This window comes from Schistocerca cancellata, chromosome 10 (assembly GCF_023864275.1).
Source record: "Schistocerca cancellata isolate TAMUIC-IGC-003103 chromosome 10, iqSchCanc2.1, whole genome shotgun sequence".
NCBI lineage: Eukaryota > Metazoa > Arthropoda > Insecta > Orthoptera > Acrididae > Schistocerca > Schistocerca cancellata.
This window is the reverse complement of record NC_064635.1, coordinates 222,159,206-222,185,006: the sequence shown is the minus strand read 5'-3', so window position 1 is coordinate 222,185,006 and position 25,801 is coordinate 222,159,206. Positions and strand designations below refer to the sequence as shown.

At 43.1% G+C, this 25,801-nt stretch overlaps 1 protein-coding gene and 1 non-coding gene across 2 annotated transcripts in view; both read left to right on the top strand.

Annotated features, from left to right (window-relative positions):
* Positions 1–25,801, top strand: part of LOC126106285 (uncharacterized) — a 151,113-nt gene that overhangs the window by 103,954 nt on the left and 21,358 nt on the right. The gene's annotated exons all lie outside the window — the stretch shown is intronic.
* Positions 14,929–15,001, top strand: Trnaf-gaa (transfer RNA phenylalanine (anticodon GAA)). Its single transcript has one exon. It is a non-coding gene; the product is annotated as a tRNA-Phe (tRNA).

Sequence of the window (25,801 nt, the reverse complement as noted above, 5' to 3'; positions counted from 1 at the left end):
GGCTCTTCTGCCAACACATCATAAAAAGTGAACAAGTTTTTGTGTGCAAGAGAAAGTTTACACAAGAATCAGAATAACAAGACGAGGAAGGCTACATACATTAATTCACTTTTGCAGTTTCAGTTTCTGTGTACCTCGGAAAAAGAGAAGACTTAAATTCAGTTATAATAGTATAAATTTAATTTTCTAATGAAATTCTTGGACATTTATAGGAGAAATTGTTATGTTATGCAAGAACATTATTTCTGAATAGTAGGGCGGAAGGAAGTAGAGGGTAGGGGTGGAGGGGGAGGGGAGTGGGGGAGAGAGAGAGGGGGGGGCGGCCGGCTCGGGGAGAGATTACAGGATTATTCTGCAGTTCACTCTTTAGTTGTTTGGGAGAGGATTCATAGATGACATTCAGACTATGCTCCACTCTCAGATAGCTTGTGGGAAACAACGAACATCTAAATATTTCTGTGCGAGCCCTGATTTCTGTTTTATTGTGCTGGTCAGTTCTCCTTGTGTAATTTGGAGTCAACAAAGTCTTTTGGCATCCAGAGTAGAAAGTTGGCGACTAAAATTTCGAGAAAATATCTTGCCACAAAAAACACCTTTTTACTAAAAAAACATCGTCTAAATACCATTAGCTGGGCTTGAAATGTTTATTTGTCAAACTGGTATTCAGCTGTATAACCCATCATCAGTGGCATCTGATACGGAGGAACAAACAAGTGTACGAGGGTGGTTTGAAAAGTTCTCAGAATCACCACGAGAAGTCAGCGCTAGTGCAACGAGTTGTTCACATGGTATTCATTGGACTGTTACCTGTAAACATGTGCCACTTCAGTGCTCTTGGAAGAGAGCTGTGGCAGTGACGTGGCTCTGTTGTTGTTCCTGTGTAGTGCTTTGCGAAGATGGAAAAAAGCAGTGATTAAGGACTTCGTAAAGAAAGGTATGAAAGCAAAGGACATTCATGCCGATTTGCAGACTATTCTGAGGGACTTTGCTCCTTCATATTCAGCTGTTGCCAAGTGAACAAATGAATTTAAATTTGGTCAGGAGAGCTTAGATGATGACCCGCGCAGTGGTTGGCCAAGATGTGTCACTACACAAGAAATCATTGCAAAAGTGCACAAAATGTTCATTGAGGATCACCGATTGATAGTGTGTGACCTCTGAAAGGGTATATCACATTTTAACTGAAGGATTAGAAATGAAAAAATTATCTGCAACATAGGTTCCACAACTCTTGATGCACGCCCGCACATGTGCCGTCACTATGGCAAAATTACACGAACTAAGGCATGAGTTGTTGCCACACCCACCTTATTCATCTGATATGCTCCACCAGTCTTCCATCTCTTTCCAAAACTGAAAATTGTTTTTTGTGGACGAAGATTCACTTCGAACGAAGAACTGATAGCTGCAGTTGACAACTACTTTTCCAGGCCTGGAGGAAACTCATTTTCGAGATGGGATCAAGGCACTGGAATATCGTTGAACGAAGTACATTAATCTACAAGGAGACTACATTGAAAAAGAAAAAAGTTTCAGTGATGTAAATACTTTTTTTTATTGCACTCAGAGAACTTTTCAAACTACCCTTGTATGTATCAGGTGGTTATAATTAAACTTTCCCTATTTAATACATTATAGCACAGAAACTAATTACCTTATGAGTACCAAACGTGGTAGGATTTATGTCCAAAGTATGAGGTGCATGAATTCCATGCCTCCGAGCATTACTATCTAGTTCCAACTATGGCCACCAGGTGCAGTGAGTAGTCATATCGTGATGCATAGTCTCACACACCAGACCAGTCACAGTGCACTTGTTGACCTATCAACATGAGCTTGGACAAACGGAGTAGGAACTTATTGGTGAAGCTCTATTATCAAACCAATAGTAATGCCGCAACTGTACTTTGAGAATATCGCTGGCTGAAAGGATTACGGAAGGGTCCTCTTTCTCCACCTGTTGTGCGGAGCATGATGAAGAAGTTTGTATCAGCTGGAGAACTAGGCGTCGCTCCGGGAAGAGGCCGACGACTGGTTGATGAAATTGACGAGATCCATATCGTACAGCAACTTGTATCGTGGGATGCACAACGACGTGTTGACTTCACTCTTCACTTTCTTGCAAGGATTTAAGTTGACAAAGGCTGGCTGTGGACCATAATATGGTCAGACGAAGCTCATTTTTCTCTGGTGGTTGAGGTGAACACACCGAATTGCCTACTGTGAGGATCTTCACCTCCAGTCACTGTGCATGAAGTTCCTCTGTACGATGAATGTGTCACTGTATGGTGTATCTTCATGGCTACGTTCATCATTGGCCCATTCTTTTTTGAACAGATTGGCTCTCAAGCACCAAAGGTGTGTAGTGTGATTGGCCAGTGTTAATGTGATATGCTTCGCCAGCATGTCACACCCACTCTACATCTACATCTACATCTACATTTATACTCCGCAAGCCACCCAACGGTGTGTGGCGGAGGGCACTTTACGTGCCACTGTCATTATCTCCCTTTCCTGTTCCAGTCGCGTATGGTTCGCGGGAAGAACGACTGCCTGAAAGCCTCTGTGCGCGCTCTAATCTCTCTAATTTTACATTTGTGATCTCCTCGGGAGGTATAAGTAGGGGGAAGCAATATATTCGATACCTCATCCAGAAACGCACCCTCTCGAAACCTGGCGAGCAAGCTACACCGCGATGCAGAGCGCCTCTCTTGCAGAGTCTGCCACTTGAGTTTGTTAAACATCTCCGTAACGCTATCACGGTTACCAAATAACCCTGTGACGAAACGCGCCGCTCTTCTTTGGATCTTCTCTATCTCCTCCGTCAACCCGATCTGGTACGGATCCCACACTGATGAGCAATACTCAAGTATAGGTCGAACAAGTGTTTTGTAAGCCACCTCCTTTGTTGATGGACTACATTTTCTAAGGACTCTCCCAATGAATCTCAACCTGGTACCCGCCTTACCAACAATTAATTTTATACGATCATTCCACTTCAAATCGTTCCGCACGCATACTCCCAGATATTTTACAGAAGTAACTGCTACCAGTGTTTGTTCCGCTATCATATAATCATACAATAAAGGATCCTTCTTTCTATGTATTCGCAATACATTACATTTGTCTATGTTAAGGGTCAGTTGCCACTCCCTGCACCAAGTGCCTATCCGCTGCAGATCTTCCTGCATTTCGCTACAATTTTCTAATGCTGCAACTTCTCTGTATACTACAGCATCATCCGCGAAAAGCCGCATGGAACTTCCGACACTATCTACTAGGTCATTTATATATATTGTGAAAAGCAATGGTCCCATAACACTCCCCTGTGGCACGCCAGAGGTTACTTTAACGTCTGTAGATGTCTCTCCATTGAGAACAACATGCTGTGTTCTGTTTGCTAAAAACTCTTCAATCCAGCCACACAGCTGGTCTGATATTCCGTAGGCTCTTACTTTGTTTATCAGGCGACAGTGCGGAACTGTATCGAACGCCTTCCGGAAGTCAAGGAAAATGGCATCTACCTGGGAGCCTGTATCTAATATTTTATGGGTTTCATGAACAAATAAAGCGAGTTGGGTTTCACACGATCGCTGTTTCCGGAATCCATGTTGATTCCTACATAGTAGATTCTGAGTTTCCAAAAACGACATGATACTCGAGCAAAAGACATGTTCTAAAATTCTACAACAGATCGACGTCAGAGAGATAGGTCTATAGTTTTGCGCATCTGCTCGACGACCCTTCTTGAAGACTGGGACTACCTGTGCTCTTTTCCAATCATTTGGAACCTTCTGTTCCTCTAGAGACTTGCGGTACACGGCTGTTAGAAGGGGGGCAAGTTCTTTCGCGTACTCTGTGTAGAATCGAATTGGTATCCCGTCAGGTCCAGTGGACTTTCCTCTGTTGAGTGATTCCAGTTGCTTTTCTATTCCTTGGACACTTATTTCAATGTCAGCCATTTTTTCGTTGGTGCGAGGATTTAGAGAAGGAACTGCAGTGCGGTCTTCCTCTGTGAAACAGCTTTGGAAAAAGGTGTTTAGTATTTCAGCTTTACGCTTGTCATCCTCTGTTTCAATGCCATCATCATCCCGGAGTGTCTGGACATGATGTTTCGAGCCACTTACTGATTTAACGTAAGACCAGAACTTCCTAGGATTTTCTGTCAAGTCGGTACCTAGTATTTTACTTTCGAATTCACTGAACGCTTCACGCATAGCCCTCCTTACGCTAACTTTGACATCGTTTAGCTTCTGTTTGTCTGAGAGGTTTTGGCTGCGTTTAAACTTGGAGTGAAGCTCTCTTTGCTTTCGCAGTAGTTTCCTAACTTTGTTGTTGTACCACGGTGGGTTTTTCCCGTCCCTCACAGTTTTGCTCGGCACGTACCTGTCTAAAACGCATTTTACGATTGCCTTGAACTTTTTCCATAAACACTCAACATTGTCAGTGTCGGAACAGAAATTTTCGTTTTGATCTGTTAGGTAGTCTGAAATCTGCCTTCTATTACTCTTGCTAAACAGATAAACCTTCCTCCCTATTTTTATATTCCTATTAACTTCCATATTCAGGGATGCTGCAACGGCCTTATGATCACTGATTCCCTGTTCTGCACTTACAGAGTCGAAAAGTTCGGGTCTGTTTGTTATCAGTAGGTCCAAGATGTTATCTCCACGAGTCGGTTCTCTGTTTAATTGCTCGAGGTAATTTTCGGATAGTGCACTCAGTATAATGTCACTCGATGCTCTGTCCCTACCACCCGTCCTAAACATCTGAGTGTCCCAGTCTATATCTGGTAAATTGAAATCTCCACCTAAGACCATAACATGCTGAGAAAATTTATGTGAAATGTATTCCAAATTTTCTCTCAGTTGTTCTGCCACTAATGCTGCTGAGTCGGGGGGTCGGTAAAAGGAGCCAATTATTAACCTAGCTCGGTTGTTGAGTGTAACCTCCACCCATAATAATTCACAGGAACTATCCACTTCTACTTCACTACAGGATAAACTACTACTAACAGCGACGAACACTCCACCACCGGTTGCATGCACTCTATCCTTTCTAAACACCGTCTGTGCCTTTGTAAAAATTTCGGCAGAATTTATCTCTGGCTTCAGCCAGCTTTCTGTACCTATAACGATTTCAGCTTCGGTGCTTTCTATCAGCGCTTGAAGTTCCGGTACTTTACCAACGCAGCTTCGACAGTTTACAATTACAATACCGATTGCTGCTTGGTCCCCGCATGTCCTGACTTTGCCCCGCACCCGTTGAGGCTGTTGCCCTTTCTGCACTTGCCCGAGGCCATCTAACCTAAAAAACCGCCCAGCCCACGCCACACAACCCCTGCTACCCGTGTAGCCGCTTGTTGCGTGTAGTGGACTCCTGACCTATCCAGCGGAACCCGAAACCCCACCACCCTATGGCGCAAGTCGAGGAATCTGCAGCCCACATGGTCGCAGAACCGTCTCAACCTCTGATTCAGACCCTCCACTCGGCTCTGTACCAAAGGTCCGCAGTCAGTCCTGTCGACGATGCTGCAGATGGTGAGCTCTGCTTTCATCCCGCTAGCGAGACTGGCAGTCTTCACCAAATCAGATAGCCGCCGGAAGCCAGAGAGGATTTCCTCCGATCCATAGCGACACACATCATTGGTCAGCAGAGAGGTGCATTGAACTCAACAGTTTTCATGCAAGATGGGTTCCCACCGCGCATCACTTGTGAAGTTCACCTGTTTCTCTGAAACACATTTGGAAACTATAGAATTACCAGCTGATCATTTCCAAATGCTTGGCCAGCATGATCACCTGTTCTCACTCCCTGTGACTTCTGGTTGTAGATCTACCTGAATGACAGTGTTTACCAGGGTAACATTCACACATGTCCTTATCTGCAGCACTGTGTATCGAGAGAGAGAGCCAGCATACCTACAGACATCATTTGTTCTGCTGTGCAAAATGCAAGCCTGTGCTTTCAGACTCTTCTGAACACTGATGGGCACCATATTGAGGCCATTTTGTATCAGTAATGTACCGGTATCTAATGGTATGATGTACATTATGTGATCGAAAGTATCCGGACACCTCCAAAAACATATGTTTTTCATAGTAGGTGCATTGTGCTGCCACCTACTGCCAGGTACTCTGTATCAGCAACCTCAGTGGTCATTAGACATTGTGAGAGAGCATACGGGGGTGCTCCATGAAACTCACAGACTATGAATGTGATTGGGTGCCACTTGTGTCATATGTCTGTACGCAATATTTCCACACTCCTAAACATTCCTAGGTCCACTGTTTCTGATCTCATAGTGAAGTGGAAATGCGAAAGAACATGTACAGCACAAAAGCATACAGTCTGACCTCGTCTGTTGACTGACAGAGACCTCTGACTGTTAAAGAGGGTCGTAATGTGTAATAGGCAGACATCTATCCAGACCTTCAAACAGGAATTCCAAACTGCATCAGGATCCACTGCAAGTACTATGACAGTTAGGCGGAAGGTGAGAAAACTTAGATTTCATGGTCGAGCGGCTGCTCATAAGCCACACATCATGCCAGTAAATGTCAAACGATGCCTCGCTTGGTGTAAGGAACATAAACATAGGAAGATTGAACTGTGGAAAAATGTTGTGTGGAGTGACGAATCACGGTGCACAATGTGGTGATTGGATGGCAGGGTGTGGATATGGCGAATGCCCGGTGAACGTCATCTCGCAGTGTGTGTAGTGCCAACAGTAAAATTTGGAGGCATTGATGTTATGGTGTGGTTGTGTTTTTCATGGAGGGGGCTTGCACCCCTTGTTGTTTTGCATGGCACTATCACTGCACAGGCCTACATTGATGTTGTAAGCACCTTCTTGCTTCCCACTGTTGAAGAGCAATTTGGGGATGGCGATTGCATCTTTCCACACGATTGAGCACCTGTTCATAATGAATGGCCTGTCATAGAGTGGTTACACAATAAAAACATCCCTGTAATGGACTGACCTGCACAGAGTCCTGACCTGAATCCTATAGAACACCTTTGGAATGTTTTGGAATGCTGATGTCATGCCAAGCCTCACTGACAGTCATCGATACCTGTCCACAGTGCAGCACTCCGTGAAGAATGGGCTGCCATTCCCCAAGAAACTTTCCACACGATTGAGCACCTGTTCATAATGAATGGCCTGTCATAGAGTGGTTACACAATAAAAACATCCCTGTAATGGACTGACCTGCACAGAGTCCTGACCTGAATCCTATAGAACACCTTTGGAATGTTTTGGAATGCTGATGTCATGCCAAGCCTCACTGACAGTCATCGATACCTGTCCACAGTGCAGCACTCTGTGAAGAATGGGCTGCCATTCCCCAAGAAACTTTCCTGCACCTGGTTGAACATATGCCTGCGAGAGTGGAAGCTGTCATAAAGGCTAAGGGTGGGCCAAAACCACATTGAATTCCAACATTACTGATGGAGAGTGCCATGACCTTGTAAGTTATTTTCAGCCAGGTATCAGGATACTTTTGATCACATAGCGTACCATAGCATTCTCTTCTCCATGTCCCTGACATTAATTTGACCAAGTTTGGTACTTGTACAGTAATTAGTTTCTGTGTTAAATAGGGTAACTTTAATTATGCCCACATGGTACATCAGTTCATTTTATTTTAATCCATCTTTCAGCATTTTTATGCAATTGATATCATCTAGCTGTGGGGATATCGATCTGTTTCATTTGCCAAGTTTTATGTTAGTGTACAGCTTCCCTTAAGATGTTGTTGTTCGTGTTTTAGGCAACAAAAAGTGATGGGAGTGTCAATACCTTTAAGTCATTAAAAAGTGGTCTGCAGGAGGTTTTAGAGTTTGTAACTCCATAAATAGACTTGATATCCTCTTTTTTTGTAGATGAAAATTTTTTGGTCCCTGCAGAATTACCCCGTAAAGAGACACCATATTGCAAATGGCAGTGAAAGAAGACATAGTAGGAGTTAAGTAACAAAGGTGTTGTTACACATGTCTGTAGTTTAGTCAGTAAGAAGGTAAAGCGTGAGAGCTTTCTGCATATGTGGTCTGTTTGTTTGTTCCAAGTTAATTTGGAATGAAGGTATATACCAAGCAGCTTAACAATTGAGCACTCAGTTTCACTGCTTGATAAACTGAAATTGATGTTCACTGTCTTCTCATTGGCTGTCTAGCTCATTAGCTTTGATCCACGTATTAGAGAGGTTAAGTTGCTCTTTGTTTTCTAGTGCAATTTGTGTATGTCTTTCCAAGAGCTAATGTTTGTTGTGTCATCAGTATCCAGTACAGATTTATGCGGCATGTTATTGGGAAGATCATTCACAAATATATACAGTAAAGGGTCAAGCATGGAACCTTGAGGAATGCTCTGAGTTAATCTAAGTATTGGGACTTTTGTTATTATAATCTACATCTTTGTTTCCTGTCAGTGAGATAGGAGCTTATGAGGGAGAGTTCTAAGTCTCTGACTCCATAACACCAAAGTTTCTCCAGTAGTATTGTATGGTTCACCAAATCAAATGCTTTGATTGGGTCAATTAGAATGGTTTCAGCAGATAACTTTGGTTCAAATGGGGTTTGTACAAAAGAAATGGTGTCTCAACTGCTTTCACTGTTGATCCCCGAATCTATATTGAGTTTGAGTCAGAATATTGTTTTCAGATAAATGTGTGCAAATATCCCATTGTACACAGTATTCTATTATTCTGGAGAGAATAACCAGCTGTGAAATTGCTTTTTATGAATAGGGATACCAACTGTTCTTTTTAGACACTCTGGGAAATGGCCACTAGCATACGTGCAGTTATTGTTGTACAAAGTGGGTTTGATATGAGATCCACTGTTTTTTTAATCACAAAATTTGATAAGCCATGAATGTCCTCAGATTCTGAATTTCCTAGTTTTATTATTGATTTAACCACGTCACATAATTATATTCCTGTCCACTTGAAAGTTGGCACAGAGATTGAACAATTTTAAAGAAACTGATAGCCAGAAATGAGGTTTAGATTAGGAGCGCACATGAAACTGATAATATGTGTACCAGAAGTTGGGGTGATAGTGGGGTTTGCTGCCTTGACAGAAAATTTATTAAATTCATGTGCTGTGGTATTGACGGCACTTGTAGTGTCTTTATAATTTATAGCTGTACGCAACTCTGCTTTTATAATCATCCGTGCTGCCTTGCATCTGTTATTTGAGTTTTCAATGAAATGTTCATTTGCCCTACATTTGGCTATTCCGATTTGTGTACTTTCAAGTCTTATGAGATTGCTATAAGTGGCTTTGTTCACAATACTGCTTTTTACTTTTTCACAGCAAATAATTACCAAGAGCCTCAATTTCTGTCAGTCAGGTGCAAACCTTTGTGTTGTGTTGGGTGTTCTGACGGTTCTGACTTTATTACTATATTGTTTTCTGATCTTTGGGCAACAGATATCAAAACTTTCGAAGGCTTCTGAAAACTGTTGAAGGCTTCCTCAACATTGTCGGAAGAAAGTAAGAGAGTATACCAGTACTAGTTGTAGTTCCTGCCTATAGAGCTTAATATTCTTATCAGTCAATAATCTAACACCCTGGTACTGAACTTGTTTTTGGTCTGCATTTAACTTCTCAGTAATTAATTTCACCCGTATACCTTTGTGGTCTGATAGGTGATCAACATTAAACAATTCTACTTCAAATCCACTTTTATGTACATTTGTTATGAAGTTATCAAGGCAGGATTGAAGCCTCAGAGGACTTTTATTTGTAAAGAAAATATTATATGACCTTAACATATTTGCTAAATTAATATTTCTAGCTGTATGTTTTCCTAACATCAATGTTTAAGTCTCTAAAAATTAGCATGTTGTATTTGGTATATTTCTGTACATGGACAATAAGTTTTTCTAAGCATTTGGTAAATTTCTCTGAATCATGTTCATCCTTACTGTCAGTAGACGCATACATCTGCTTCAAAAACACTTTTAATGTGTAAGTCCTTAACATCCAGAACAGTACATTTCAGATATAAATAATAACTTGTATATATGGAGGAACCCCCATAACCGTCTTTGGGTCTACAGTAACTTGGAATTAGGTGCAACCTGTGGAACATACATTTTTATGTGTTCTTGTTTTAGCTAGTGTTCATTTAGGGATAACATCATTCTCCTGTTATCTTTCACTTCAGCAGGAGATGATGCAGATTCTGTACTTAATACAGCCCTGCATGTGGTAGTGGTGTCTTCTTGGAGAATGCAGCCTGTATTTCAGCTTCTGCGGCTTCTGTTGGTCTTGCAGCAATGGTTGAATCTCCCATGTTGTCTGGATTGTCGTACCACTTTTTGGCATGTGGAGATAGAATATGTTGATGGGACGGGATCAGCCATTTGATAGTAGACCTACTGTTTGTTTAGCTCCTTCAATAAATTTGCACAGAGCTTAGGTTTTCCTAATTTTGCCATGTGTGATCCATGTCTTGAAAAATCTTTTCACTGAAAAAACCTGTTTATGTTGATTTCTTTGATGTGGTTTGTCATTGTAGTTCTTTTTATTAAATATTTGTCCATCTCCTAGATCTTGTGGTTTTCTCCTGCGATATCAAATCTATAAGGTCTTGCGCAGAGTATTAATTGATCCTGTATAGGTTTCGAAATAGTTTCATTCAGTGAGCCCATAAATTCATCTTTTCTCTAATTTATGTCTTTTGCTCCAGCTAGGATAATGAAATAGTCATTTTTGTTCTAAATTGAGTGATTTATTTTGTATGTTGTGAGCAACATGCCATTAGACTTTACAAATGATGTACACTTATAGTTGCTTGGTAATATAGTGTTCAACATTTTCATACAGTTTCTGCCATTACTGTCTGATAGAAACAATACTTTGTTTATATTATGGCTTTCTTCATTACACTGGCTGCCCAAATGTTTTTGTATTTGAGCAGTGTGAGATATATTTCCACAACTTGACAACTGTATATGTAATAGCAGAAATATAAGTTTACTCACATTATGAATCCTAAAGAATTTATAGCTGACACACATGTCTTTGCTACAGAGATACATAATGTAAGCAGACTTACATTTCTACTATTACATATGTCAAGCTGTAGTAGTTGGTATACATACACTTGCTTGTTCCTCTGTATCAGATGCCACTGACAATACACTGAAAACACATGGGCAGCAAATAAATCTTTCAAGTGCAGCTCATAGTGTTGAGAAGATGTCCATTACTAAATATCTTAAAACTGCAGAGCACCAAGCACTCAAGATTTTTAAAAACGCCTTTGTTTTAAAACGCCACCCAAACTCGTGTATTATATCTGTGACAATCTGTCCCATATTTTGTAATAATACAAAACAAGTTACCCTTCAGTACATTTTTTATGCTCTTTATGAATTTGATTAGAAGGTCCTGAGAGGAACAGTGATGAGCCTTCTGCAATCGATAAATATACCATCAACTTGTCAGTAGCACTTATTACTTAATGTGAATAAAGAGCCAGTTGTATTTCATAGGAATGATATTTTCTAAATGTGTGTTGTTTTGTTTTCTTTGAGGTATTTTGCGAAGGATGCCTACACGTTGATTGTAGCACTAGGCATGAATTCGTGAATTACACCTTAAAAAAGGAGGAAGTGACAAAGAAATGGGCAAAATAACAGGTATACGTGCCAATACATTTACTCCATAAAAGTGTTTGTGATAATAGTAATTTAGGATGACTTCACAACCATAATACTAGAAATAAAAATAATTTACACATAGACCGTGTACCTCTGCCTAGAATCCAGAATGTAGTTTTATATTCTTATGTAAAAACCTGCAACACGTAACTACCAGACATCAGGTAGGAAACTGGAAACCACAGATATGCAAAACAAAAGTAAAAGACTTACTCATTAGCCACTCCTATTATTTATTGGAGTATTTGGACTCTGGGTTGTAAATTCAGCTACATACTAACATTTGCATCAAACAGGGTTCTTTATCAGTATATACAGATGATAGTGCCCTGGGTGATGTTACATATACACTCCTGGAAATTGAAATAAGAACACCGTGAATTCATTGTCCCAGGAAGGGGAAACTTTATTGACACATTCCTGGGGTCAGATACATCACATGATCCCACTGACAGAACCACAGGCACATAGACACAGGCAACAGAGCATGCACAATGTCGGCACTAGTACAGTGTATATCCACCTTTCTCAGCAATACAGGCTGCTATTCTCCCATGGAGACGATCGTAGAGATGCTGGATGTAGTCCTGTGGAACGGCTTGCCATGCCATTTCCACCTGGCACCTCAGTTGGACCAGCGTTCGTGCTGGACGTGCAGACCGCGTGAGACGACGCTTCATCCAGTCCCAAACATGCTCAATGGGGGACAGATCCGGAGATCTTGCTGGCCAGGGTAGTTGACTTACACCTTCTAGAGCACGTTGGGTGGCACGGGATACATGCGGACGTGCATCAGCAAGTTCCCTTGCCGGTCTAGGAATGGTAGAACGATGGGTTCGATGATGGTTTGGATGTACCGTGCACTATTCAGTGTCCCCTCGACGATCACCAGTGGTGTACGGCCAGTGTAGGAGATCGCTCCCCACACCATGATGCCGGGTGTTGGCCCTGTGTGCTTTGGTCATATGCAGTCCTGATTGTGGCGCTCACCTGCACGGCGCCAAACACGCATACAGCCATCATTGGCACCAAGGCAGAAGCGACTCTCATCGCTGAAGACGACACGTCTCCATTCGTCCCTCCATTCACGCCTGTCGCGACACCACTGGAGGCGGGCTGCACGATGTTGGGGCGTGAGCGGAAGACGGCCTAACGGTGTGCGGGACCGTAGCCCAGCTTCATGGAGACGGTTGCGAATGGTCCTCGCCGATACCCCAGGAGCAACAGTGTCCCTAATTTGCTGGGAAGTGGCGGTGCGGTCCCCTACGGCACTGCATAGCATCCTACGGTCTTGGCGTGCCTCCGTGCGTCGCTGCGGTCCGGTCCCAGGTCGACGGGCACGTGCACCTTCCGCCGACCACTGGCGACAACATCGATGTACTGTGGAGACCTCATGCCCCACGTGTTGAGCAATTCGGCAGTACGTCCACCCGGCCTCCCGCATGCCCACTATACGCCCTCGCTCAAAGTCCGTCAACTGCACATACGGTTCACGTCCACGCTGCCGCGGCATGCTACCAGTGTTAAAGACTGCGATGGAGCTCCGTATGCCACGGCAAACTGGCTGACACTGACGGCGGCGGTGCACAAATGCTGCGCAGCTAGCGCCATTCGACGGCCAACACCGCGGTTCCTGGTGTGTCCGCTGTGCCGTGCGTGTGATCATTGCTTGTACAGCCCTCTCGCAGTGTCCGGAGCAAGTATGGTGGGTCTGACACACCGGTGTCAATGTGTTCTTTTTTCCATTTCCAGGAGTGTATTCTTAACTTGGGAGCAGTGGCTTGTTTCATAGATAATGAAGTACTCTTGAAACAGTTCCAATAATTTCCGCTAATTTATTATCAGTTTGAGTAGATTACAGCAAGTTGTAACTGGTTGTTGGTACATGTTATGTAAGTACTGATATCCTGCATCTGATGTATAATTTGACTCACTCCACAGCCTGTAGACCCTCCATCATTATGGAATGTTTGGAACACAATGTGAGGATAAATTAATAGAATAAAATAACCTAATACTTTAAGAATGTAAGAAATACAATGTTTATATCTGTGAAGTAATCTAGTCTACATTTATGATGTCCATGGCATGTATTCCTAATAGACATTAGCAGAATGTGAGTGGGATGTGAAAGGAGCCACGGTATGTGGATGTAACATCCTCATTACACCAATCTCAGGTTCCAGAATTTATTTCGTCTGACGTATGTGAAATATTCAAGAAATTTCAATTTCTTAAATAATTTATTGTGATTACACTAGAGCAACCGACAAAATTTCTTGGTGTGTTCCTACAGCATATTAATATTAATTGGAGAAAGTGAGCATAAGTTATCAAACAAACGTTGCTCAGCAGTTTGTACTGATCTGGGCCCACTGCGTTGTATATGCAATATAAGGGAATTATATATTATGTTATGAAACCAAGATGCAGCTGTGTTAGATTATATTGTTTATTGCAGTAGGACTATTTTGGCGTGATTTTCATCTGCAGCTTATATCAGGTGGTCTTGATATCCATATGACATTGATGTCTCAGTTGCTGTCACACTGCTGTAAGTCCGTGCCCTTTGATGTTGGTGGATCTACAGTAGGTGTTAAACTTTTGCTGGAGCAGTTTCATAATTCGACAACTTCAAAAACAATCGCGCCAGCAAAAGTTTTAGTACTTACTATAGCTCCACCAACATCGAAGAAGCAAACTTATGTATTAGTGTGACGGCAACTGATACGTCGATGTCATATGGATTCAAGACCACCTGTTATAACGTGAAGATGGCAATCACGCCGAAATAGGCCTTTTGTAATTAACAATATGATGGAGCACAGCAGCGTCTTGGTCTCATAGCACAATACATAATGTTGGTCAGCATGTTCATAACACGGAGCAGACAGACACGTACGATACATCCTGTGTCGAAATTTTGATGTTGCCACCACAGTTTTGTCGTGAAACCTTCAAAAACAGTACATTTTGTAAATCAAACCGAGCGGAAGCAAAAGTCAATACGTTGTGCCATTTTCATACGCTTAGCACCTTGTTCTAGTAGCTGAACACTCAGTTACGGCTTAATAAAACCAAAACTAATTCTAAACAAAGACGAGGTCAAAATAAACACAACCTAAATGCAAACTGCCGCCTCCCTTTAATTAGTCTGACAGTATTGTAAACAATAAATTATTTTTACATTTAAGAAAAAAGGTAGCTTCCGAGATAATGTTATATAGTCACAGAAGGCGTTGAAATATAAGCCGAAATAGCTCAGTTGGGAGAGCGTTAGACTGAAGATCTAAAGGTCCCTGGTTCGATCCCGGGTTTCGGCATTTGTTTTTTCTTTCTTTTTTTTTTTCTTATTTTCCACCACTGATTCATTTGATCAGTGCCATGAGAACACGAAACAGAATCGTAGTTAAATAGCGCAACGAAACAACGTTTTTGGTATTGATCTGTCCGAGCGAAGATGGCTCGTGAAGCTGAGAACGCAGGCTAAGATACACGAATGCATAGCTGTAAGCCCGAGAAAATTTTATTCGCACCTAAGATATTTATTAGTATGGATCAGTGGAGGCGAGGACTGTTGCAAGGGAACGATATACACTGTGTGATCAAAAGTACCCGGACAACTCCAAAAACTTACGTTTTTCATATTGGGTGCATTGTGCTGCCACTTACTGCCAGGTACTCCATACCAGCGAACCCAGTAGTCATTAGACATTGTGAGAGAGCAGAATGGGGCGCTCCGCGGAACTCACGGACTTCGAACATGGTCAGGTGATTCGGTGTCACTTGTGTCATAAGTCTGTACGCTAGATTTCCACACTGCTAAACACCCCTAGGTCCACTGTTTGCGATGTGATAGTTAAGTGGAAACGTGATGGACACTTACAGCACAAAAACGTACAGGCTGACCTCGTCTGTTGACTGACAGAGATCGTCGACAGTTGAAGAGGGTCGTAATGTGTAATAGGTAGACATCTATCCAGACCATCACACAATGATTCCAAACTGCATGAGGATCCACTGCAAGTACTATGACAGTTAGACGGAAGGTGAGAAAACGGGTTTCATGGTCGAGTGGCTGCTCATGATCTACACATTACAACGGTAAATGCCAAACGACGCCTGGCTTGGTGTAAGAAGCGTAAACATTGAGCGATTGAACAGTGGAAAAAAGATTTATTTAATTTTTTCGAAGTAATTTCGGCCACATTGAATACACCTCTCCATCCTCCGAAACCAATCCCTAAACCATTTCTCCCAGGTTTCTGTAGGGAATAAGGCACACTCGTTGTCCCAAGTCCTCAGGAGGGCCTCATCACTTGAAAACTGTACTCCTTTCAGCTTCATTTTAACATGCGGGAACAGTGCAAAATCACAAGAAATGAGGTCTGGACTGTAAGGAGGGTGCTCAAGAAGTTTCAGTCCTGTACCCCGCAAATATTTGCTGCATGCTTTTGCGCGGTGACCTAGAGTGTTGTCGCGATGGAAAAACCAAGTGTCCATTCCTGACTTTGGTCGCAGGTTCTTCAAAGATTGAATGACTTTGGGCAGGCATTGCTCAGTGTATCACTTAACTGTGACTGTCTTCCGTGTGTCCAAAACAACGCGCCCCACAATTCAGATCGTTTTTTTTAAAAAAAAGAACAGCTGTCATTTTCTTCTTTACTGATCGGGAATTTCTGACATCTACGGGTGTGTCATCATCTTCAAAGACAGAATCTTTGTTTTGTGTCTTAGTCGGCACGTCATAATAGCACAGCCAAGTCTCGTCACCTGTCACACACTGAGATTGTCCCTTAGAAAACTTCTTTATCATTTACTGGCACCAAGTCACAAGTCGAGTCATCTGCTCTTCGTCCAGTCTATGCGGCACCCAGAGACAAGATAGTTTCTCTGCTTGCAAATGATCGTGCAGAATCGAACGAATAGCTGGTGCATTTAGCCCTAAGGTATCCTCTATATGCGTATATGTGTCTTCGTCTAGCATTTTCCTCACAGCATCAATGTTTTCCTCCGTAACTGATGATCGTGACCTTTCCGTCCTCTGTGCGTCCTCCAGAGTGAAATTCCCTCTTTGGAATTCTCTGTACCACTTGAATATAGCGGTACGATATGAACACATGTCACCGAGTGCAAGAGTAATTTCTTCAAATCACTGCTCTATGTTTGAATAACGCTCGAAGTTGTACCGCAGAACTGCTCGAATGTCACTTGGTAACCACGATGCCATAGCAAGCACTTCAAAATAACCCTGCAAGTGTACGACTGCGCCCACAGATTTGGCACAAGGGCTACAATGTAGGAAGTATTCTCAGAACACAGCTACAATCAGCCTCCTGCGATTTATTGTTGCGTCGTATTGAAAAACTTTCCTAGTACCATTTGTGGATCTGACGTACGGCAAACCATCAATTCTTACTGCTCAAGAGCTTTTAGTATGTCTAATTAGTTAACCCTTAACGTCCCAGGTGCGTTCTCACAGACCGCTAGCGTTTATTGTTACTCTGTTGATAATGCGTAATGTTGATTTAGGCGATTACAGCGTTTTCCAGTTGTTCTTCCACGAAGCAGTCGTGGTTTCCTTTATCAGTACCCTTTTGAATGTGACGCGGACCTACACTATTACTGCCTCTTTCGTGCTAGCGGTCTCTTGAGACCGCACATGGGACTTTTGCGTTATGGATTCAGTAGCCACATCTACGCCTACTGTTCATATTACAGACCCTAACTTTGATAGGTGCTGTTTTAAAATGGTTTGACAGTTTAGGAAGTGATGTTATATCAGACAGCGTCAACGAAATTGAAAGTGAACATAATACAGTATATGAACTGTGGAAAAGTGAATACGGATTTATTTTGCAGGTTGTGATTTCCTTGAATGAAACAAGTGATGAAAGTGATAAAGACAGTAGTGTAGAGACTGAATCTTCAACTGGATGTTCTGCCAGAAGTACACCAGGTCGAGACAAATACCTCAGTTCCGTTTCAGCCGCTGTTAACTGCCGCGCCTCACTTCCGTGTTTACATCGTTGTACTGTGCTTCGCCGAGTGCTGTCCGTCCGTTAATCCCCGTGTTCGTTCCTATTCCTTGTGATCTGATCGCTCTTTCTGGTCTTGCTGCTGCTAACTGGAATTTAGGTCGTTTAACCGAAATTGCGTCGCTGGATTAACCATGGCTACAAACCTCAGGAGGAATACCCTGGTATTTGCTTTTGACAAGGAATCCCGTCCTGTTCAGCCGACATCCCTGGAAACAGATGACTGGATTACACAGGTAATTGGTCTCAGTTCTGAAACCGTCCATACCTGGCATCTGGATCAGGAAAAATACTGTGTTTTTGCCAAATTAATCAGTGCTGCCACTGTTGATAAAGTGTTACGAAAGTAGGGCTATCACGTAGATTTTGTGCATAGAAATGGTAATAAAAGTAAGGTTTCCATCTATAGAGCGCACATTCATTACAAAACCGTTCGTGTCTTGAATCTTCCCATTGAAACTGAAAATGATAAGATTAAGGAAGCTCTTTCAAACTTCGGAGACGTTAAATCAATTGCAAATGAAAGATGGTCGCCTCGCTTAAACTGCAGTGTTTCAACGTGGTCCGCTGTGTAGAGATGGACGTTAAGACGAACATTCCGTCTCACATAACTGTTTGTGGGTATAAGGCACAAATTGTTTATACAGGTCAGGAACCTACATGTCATATATGTAACGAAACCGGCCACTTCAGACAGGAATGTCCGCGGCGAACTGTTATTCTTAAAAGTAATTTGATACAGCGTCAGAAGCTTACCTTAAATGAACTGTTACCAAGAATAGCCCGGATCAAATGGCAGTGAAAGAAGACATAGCAGGAGTTAAGTAACAAAGGTGCGAAAATCACGGACATTGTAAATGAGGTTATTCAGGGTAAAATGATTCCGGCTGAGTTTAAGGAGGGTAAAATTGTTCTGGTGCCAAAAAATAATGGAAACAAAGATTTAAATAATTTTCGTCCAATTTCACTGCTGGATTCTGATTATAAATTAATAGCTAGAATAGTAAACAAGAGAATTTCATGCCTTACACATAAAATTATTAGTCAACATCAGAACTGCGCGCAAGGCAGAACCATTTTTCAAAATCTAGCAGAATCAGGGATGTCGCAATAACTTCTGTAACTAACATAAAGTGTGCTTTATTGTTTTTAGATTTTTATAAAGCGTTCGATGTAGTAAATCATGAATATCTTCTACAGATATTGAAGAAAATAGGTTTCAACGATAGGGTCATACAGTTGATTAAGAACATAGCAACTGGAATAAATGCTAAAATAGCGGTGAATTGTCAACAATCCAGGCCGATGCAAATACAACGAGTTTTTCCTCAAGGAAGTCCTTGGCGCTCTTCGCCATTTCGCTGGAACCTTTCCTCCGACATGTCCATGCCAGATTAAAAGGCTTAACATTATCAGGAAATAAAACAGTTATAAGAGCCTTTGCTGACGATATAGGGCTCATTATAAGGAATAATGACGAGTAACCACGCTAGCAACAGTGATTGATTCGTACAGTAGAGCATCTGGAGCCAATGCAAACGCAGAAAAGTAAGATCTTAAATCTCAGAGGTTTTGATAATATCACCGTCGAGTGGGCAAAATTAGTCCGACAACATAAAACACTTGGGATCGCCCTGACAGCATGCCCTATGAAAATGACGGCTTTAAATTGGAAAGTTGCAGCAGATAAAGTGCAAGGAGCCATTATAGAGAATTTAACTCGATGTACGAACCAAGTTCAAAGAACACAGTATATCAACTCACGCATCCTTGCTAAAGCTTATTATACTGCCCAGCTGTTTCCAATACCGAGAATGTTAGCGAGGAGAATAATGTCCAAAATCATCAACTTTTTGTGGAGAGGTGAAGTGTTCAGAGTACCTGCTAAAGTTGCTACTTACGATCCTAAAAATGGTGGGCTAGGATCAACTGATATAACGGATAAAGCCTCTGCACTTTTTATCAAAAGGCAAGTTAATTTAATAAGAGACTCACGAGAAAGCATAACCAGCCAACTTTTCGAGCTCATTAAACCTCGAAGCCTGCTTCCCCCGATTGACGTGCAGAATATCAACAGTCGCTAACAGCATGTGAGGATTTTCTATGTTGAGTTTAGTTATGTCATTGTCGAACTGAGGCAGTCACGACACTTAACATCGAGAGCCATAATGCGGGAACGAAAGAAAAGCGAAGGAAGGAACAAAATAGAACGACAGTTTCCAAACATTGAGTGGACTCTTCCAATGACGGCCGGTGGCATTATTCTTCCGAATGTTGGGCATAAGTGAAGTGAATGCGTATGACATTCACAATTCCTACAAAGACAATACTCAGGTGTACGGCTTTAATTTTTTCAGAATCTTGTAAACTCGTTGCTGACACCATAGATAAAAAGCTAGTCAACAAGTATGACACACCCCATGAACTTCGTGCATCCTTCAGCGCGTTCTGGCTACCTCACCTTCGTCAGCTTAAGCGGGAGTGCTGGCAGCATCCCAGTGCCCTCCGCTGCCCGGGCAACACCTACTGGGGGGCAGAGCGCTCTAGGCTGCTGCAGCTCTACAGAGCCCTTGTTCAATGCCGCCTTGACTATGGGATCCTGGCTTACAGTTCGGCGGCACCCTCAGCGTTGCGTTTACTCGACCCAGTGCACCACTGTGGCGTTCGCCTAGCGAAGGGAGCTTTTAGAACGAGCCCGGTGACCAGTGCCCTGGTGGAGGCTGGAGTCCCTCCATTGCGGATCCGACGTGTGCAACTGCTTGCCACTTATGTTGCACACATTCATAGTTTTCCTGAGCATCCAAATTACCGTTTCCTTTTCCCACTAGCGGCAGTTCATCTTCCGTTTCGGCGGCCCAGGGCAGGGCACACGTTTGCGGTTCTCGTGCTGTCCCTTCGCTCCGAACTGAAGTCCTTCCCTTTACCACCTCTACTTGAGGTCCATTCACTTACACCTCCATGGTGTACACGTCGGCCGAAGCTTCGTCTGGGCCTAGGGACTCCGTTAAGCCCACCGCTCTCCGCTGTTACTTCCTCTCGATTGTTGCAGTGTTCCGCGGGTCTGAAGTTGTTTACACCGACGACTCGACGGCTGATGGTAATGCTGGCTTCGCCTATGTCCACAGAGGCCATATTGAACAGCATTTCTTGCCCGCTGGCTGCACAGCTTGTGGCCATATCTCGTGCGCTTCAGTACATCGGTTCCTGTTCTGAAGAGTCGTTTCTTCTCTGTTAGGACTCCGTGAGCAACTTACAATCTATCAACCAGTGCTACCCTCGCCATTCTTTGGTAGCGAATATCCAGGAGTCCATCTACATCTACATCTACATCCATACTCCGCAAGCCACCTGACGGTGTGTGGCGTAGGGTACCTTGAGTACCTCTATCGGTTCTCCCTTCTATTCCAGTCTCGTATTGTTCGTGGAAAGAAGGATTGTCGGTATGCGTCTGTGTGGGCTCTAATCTCTCTTATTTTATCCTCACGGTCTCTTCGCGAGATATACGTAGGAGGGAGCAATATACTGCTTCACTCTTCGGTGAAGGTAAGTTCTCGAAACTTTAACAAAAGCCCGTGCCGAGCTATTGAGCGTCTCTCCTGCAGAATCTTCCACTGGAGTTTATCTATCATCTCCGTAACGCTTTCGCGGTTACTAAATGATCCTGTAACGAAGCGCGCTGCTCTCCGTTGCATCTTCTCTCTCTCTTCCATCAACCCTATCTGGTACGGATCCCACACTGCTGAGCAGTATTCAAGCAGTGGGCGAACAAGCGTACTGTAACCTACTTCCTTTGTTCTCGGATTGCATTTCCTTAGGATTCTTCCAATGAATCTCAGTCTGGCATCTGCTTTACCGACGATCAGCTTTGTATGATCATTCCATTTTAAATCATTCCAAATGCTTACTCCCAGATAATTTATGGAATTAAATGCTTGTAGTTGCTGACCTGCTATTTTGTAGCTAAATGATAAGGGATCTATCTTTCTATGTATTCGCAGCACATTACACTTGTCCACATTGAGATTCACTTGCCATTCCCTGCACCATGCGTCAATTCGTTGCAGATCCTCCTGCATTTCAGTACAATTTTCCATTGTTACAACCTCTCGATATACCACATCACCATCCGTAAAAAGCCTCAGTGAACTTCCGATGTCATCCACAAGGTCATTTATGTATATTGTGAATAGCAACGGTCCTACGACACTCCCCTGCGGCACACCTGAAATCACTCTTGACTTCGGAAGACTTCCCTCCATTGAGAATGACATGCTGCATTCTGTTATCTAGGAACTCTTCGATCCAATCACGCAATTGGTCTGATAGTCCATATGCTCTTACTTTCTTCATTAAACGACTGTGGGGAACTGTATAGAACGCCTTGCGGAAGTCAAGAAACGCGGCATCTACCTATGAACCCGTGTCTATGGCCCTCTGAGTCTCGTGGACGAATAGCGCGAGCTGGGTTTCACATGACCGTCTTTTTCGAAACCCATGCTGATTCCTACAGAGTAGATTTCTAGTCTCCAGAAAAGTCATTATACTCGAACATAATACGTGTTCCAAAATTCTACAACTGATCGACGTTAGAGATAGAGGTCTATAGTTCTGCACATCTGTTCGACGCCCCTTCTTGAAAACGGGGATGACCTGTGCCTTTTTCCAATCCTTTGGAACGCTACGCTCTTCTAGAGACCTACGGTACACCGCTGCAAGAAGGGGGCAAGTTCCTTCGCGTACTCTGTGTAAAATCGAACTGGTATCCCATCAGGTCCAGCGGCCTTTCCTCTTTTGAACGATTTTAATTGTTTCTCTATCCCTCTGTCGTCTATTTCGATATTTACCATTTTGTCATCTGTGCGACAATCTAGAGAAGGAACTACAGTGCAGTCTTCCTCTGGAAACAGCTTTGGAAAAAGTCATTTAGTATTTCGGCCTTTAGTCTGTCATCCTCTGTTTCACTACCATTTTGGTCACAGAGTGTCTGGACATTTTCTTTTGATCCACCTACCGCTTTGACATAAGACCAAAATTTCTTAGGATTTTCTGCCAAGTCAGTACATAGAACTTTACTTTCGAATTCATTGAACGCCTCTCGCATAGCCCTCCTCACACTACATTTCGCTTCGCGTAATTTTTGTTTGTCTGCAAGGCTTTGGCTATGTTTATGTTTGCTGTGAAGTTCTCTTTGCTTCCGCAGCAGTTTTCTAACTCGGTTGTTGTACCACGGTGGCTCTTTTCCATCTCTTACGACCTTGCTTGGCACACACTCATCTAACGCATATTGTACGATGGTTTTGAACTTTGTCCACTGATCCTCAACGCTATCTGTACTTGAGACAAAACTTTTGTGTTGAGCCGTCAGGTACTCTGTAATCTGTTTTTTCTCACTTTCGCTAAACAGAAAAATCTTCCTACCTTTTTTAATATTTCTATTTACGGCTGAAATCATCGATGCAGTAACCGCTTTATGATCGCTGATTCCCTGTTCTGCGTTAACTGTTTCAAATAGTTCGGGTCTGTTTGTCACCAGAAGGTCTAATATGTTATCGCCACGAGTCGGTTCTCTGTTTAACTGCTCAAGGTAGTTTCAGATAAAGCACTTAAAAAAATTTCGCTGGATTCTTAGTCCTTGCCACCCGTTATGAACGTTTAAGTCTCCCAGTCTATATCCGGCAAATTAAAATCTCCACTCAGAACTATAACATGGTAGAGAAATCTACTCGAAATATTTTCCAAATTATCCTTCAGGTGCTCAGCCACAACAGCCGCTGAGCCAGGGGGCCTATAGAGACATCCAATTACCATGTCTGAGCCTGCTTAAACTGTGACCTTCACCCAAATTATTTCACATTTCGGATCCCCGTCAATTTCCTTCGATACTATTGCACTTCTTATCGCTACAAACACACCTCCTCCTTCACTGTCCAGCCTGTCTCTGCGGTATACATTCCAATCTGAGTTTAGGATTTCATTACTGTTTACGTCTGGTTTCAGCCAACTTTCTGTCCCTAGTACTATATGGCCATTGTGACCGTTTATTCATGAGAGCAGTTCTGGGACCTTTCTATAGACGCTCCTGCAGTTTACTATTAGCACATTAATATTGTTATTCCCTGTTGCATTTTGCCTACTCCTACCTCGCCGCGACTCAGGAGGCGTCTTGCCGGGCCTAGGGAGGGAATTCTCTAACCTAAAAAACCCACATGTGCAGTCCACACGTACTCCGCTACACTTGTAGCCGCTTCCGGCGTGTAGTGCACGCCTGACCTATTCAGGGGGACCCTGCCCTGGAACGGTCCAGTCGTTCAGTCGTGTTTGTGTGGACCCCAGGACACGTCGGAATCCCAGGCAACGAACTTGCTGACAGGCTGGCCAGACAGGCTACACGGAAACCGCTCCTGGAGACGGGCACCTCTGAAACTGACTTGCGCTGTCTTATGCCGCAAGGTTTTTCGGCTTTGGGAGACGGAGTGGCATAACAGTATGCACAATAGACTGCGTGTCATTAAGGAGACTGCGAATGTGTGGAAGTCTTCCCTGCGGGCTTCTCGCAGGGAAACAGTTGTTTGTTGGCTGCGCATTGGCCATACTTGGCTAACCCATGGTTACCTCCTCCGTCGCGAGGACCCACCTCAGTGTCGCTGTGGCTCCCAAATGACAGTCGCCCACCTCTTGCTGGACTGCCCACTTTTAGCCGCCCTGCGGCGGACTTTTAACTTTCCCAGCACCCTGCTTTCGGTGTGTCGGGCGACAGTGCCTCAACACCAGCTTTAGTTTTACGTTTTATTCGTGAGGGTGGGTTTTATCATTTGATCTTAGTCTTAGCGCATGTCCTTTGTCCCCTAGGGCTTTTACGGGGGAGGTTTTAATGTGTTTCGCTTCTCTTTTACTGCTTTCTTGTTTTTAATTTCTTCTCCCTGTTTCTTGCGTCTCTGTGTTTATCTCGTCCTGTTTTGTCCATTGTAGTGTTTGTTGTCCTCCTGTCGTTCTTCTGGTTCTTCCTTTCTCCTACGTCTTTGTTGTTTCCTTTTTTCCTTTGGGTAATTGTTCTACTGGGAACAAGGCACCTAGCAGTTTGGTCCCTCCCCCCCCCCCCCCCCCCCTTTTAAACCAACCAACCAACCAACCGTGTTCTGGGTGAGGCAGAACCAAGAGTAGAAGTCATTGAAGAACGACTGGAAAAACGCAAAACATGCTCCACCTGTGACCACAAAGAGAAGAGAAAGGCACCTTATATTTGCCGTTGTTGCAAGAAGGCCCGGGTTCGATTCCCGGCGGGGTCAGGGATTTTCTCTGCCTAGTGATGGCTGGGTGTTGTGTGATGTACTTAGGTTAGTTAGGTTTAAGTAGTTCTAAGTTCTAGGGGACTGATGACCATAGATGTTAAGTCCCATAGTGCTCAGAGCCATTTGACCCATTTTGTTGCAAGAAGGCAGTCTCACTTGAATCTCTACAAACATTTCCGGCGAGTGTAAAGAAAACCTCCGAGAAAGAAACTAAACATCTAAAAAGTACTTCTGATCCATGAACAATGGCGGTTCGCCCAGCTTGAGAGACGACCGGGGATATATTGTTGTCGTTTGCAAGTGACGGTTGCGGTAAACGCATACGTTAACTCTGCGCTTGAAGAAAGCGTGTGTAGTGCAAATTGCGTGTCCCGGTTGCTTGTGCGGAATTTGTCGCTTACCATTACCATCTCTGGTGACAACTCGCAACTAATGGGACAGAAATACGCTAATAACTCGCTACAATCACGTTTAATGCTTGCATCGGCTACGACATTCATAACAGAGCGTGGAGAATACTACTGAACGCTCATTGGTTGTCGGAGAATGCGTGATGTAGATGCGCAGAACTGACTTGAACTGGGCCGCCATCGTTCGTGACCCCAAGTATAGCATAATTTTTATTTTTTGAATGTTTTGTGGGCGTTTTTTATGTTTTTATTGTTACATGTGTAATAAACAATAAAAATATATCAAAAAATAAAATTTGGAGTGCAGGGTATTTGAGCTTTCATAGCATTAACGTTGTCATGTAATATTATGTTCATTTTGTGTAGTTTTCTGATTAAATGCGTTT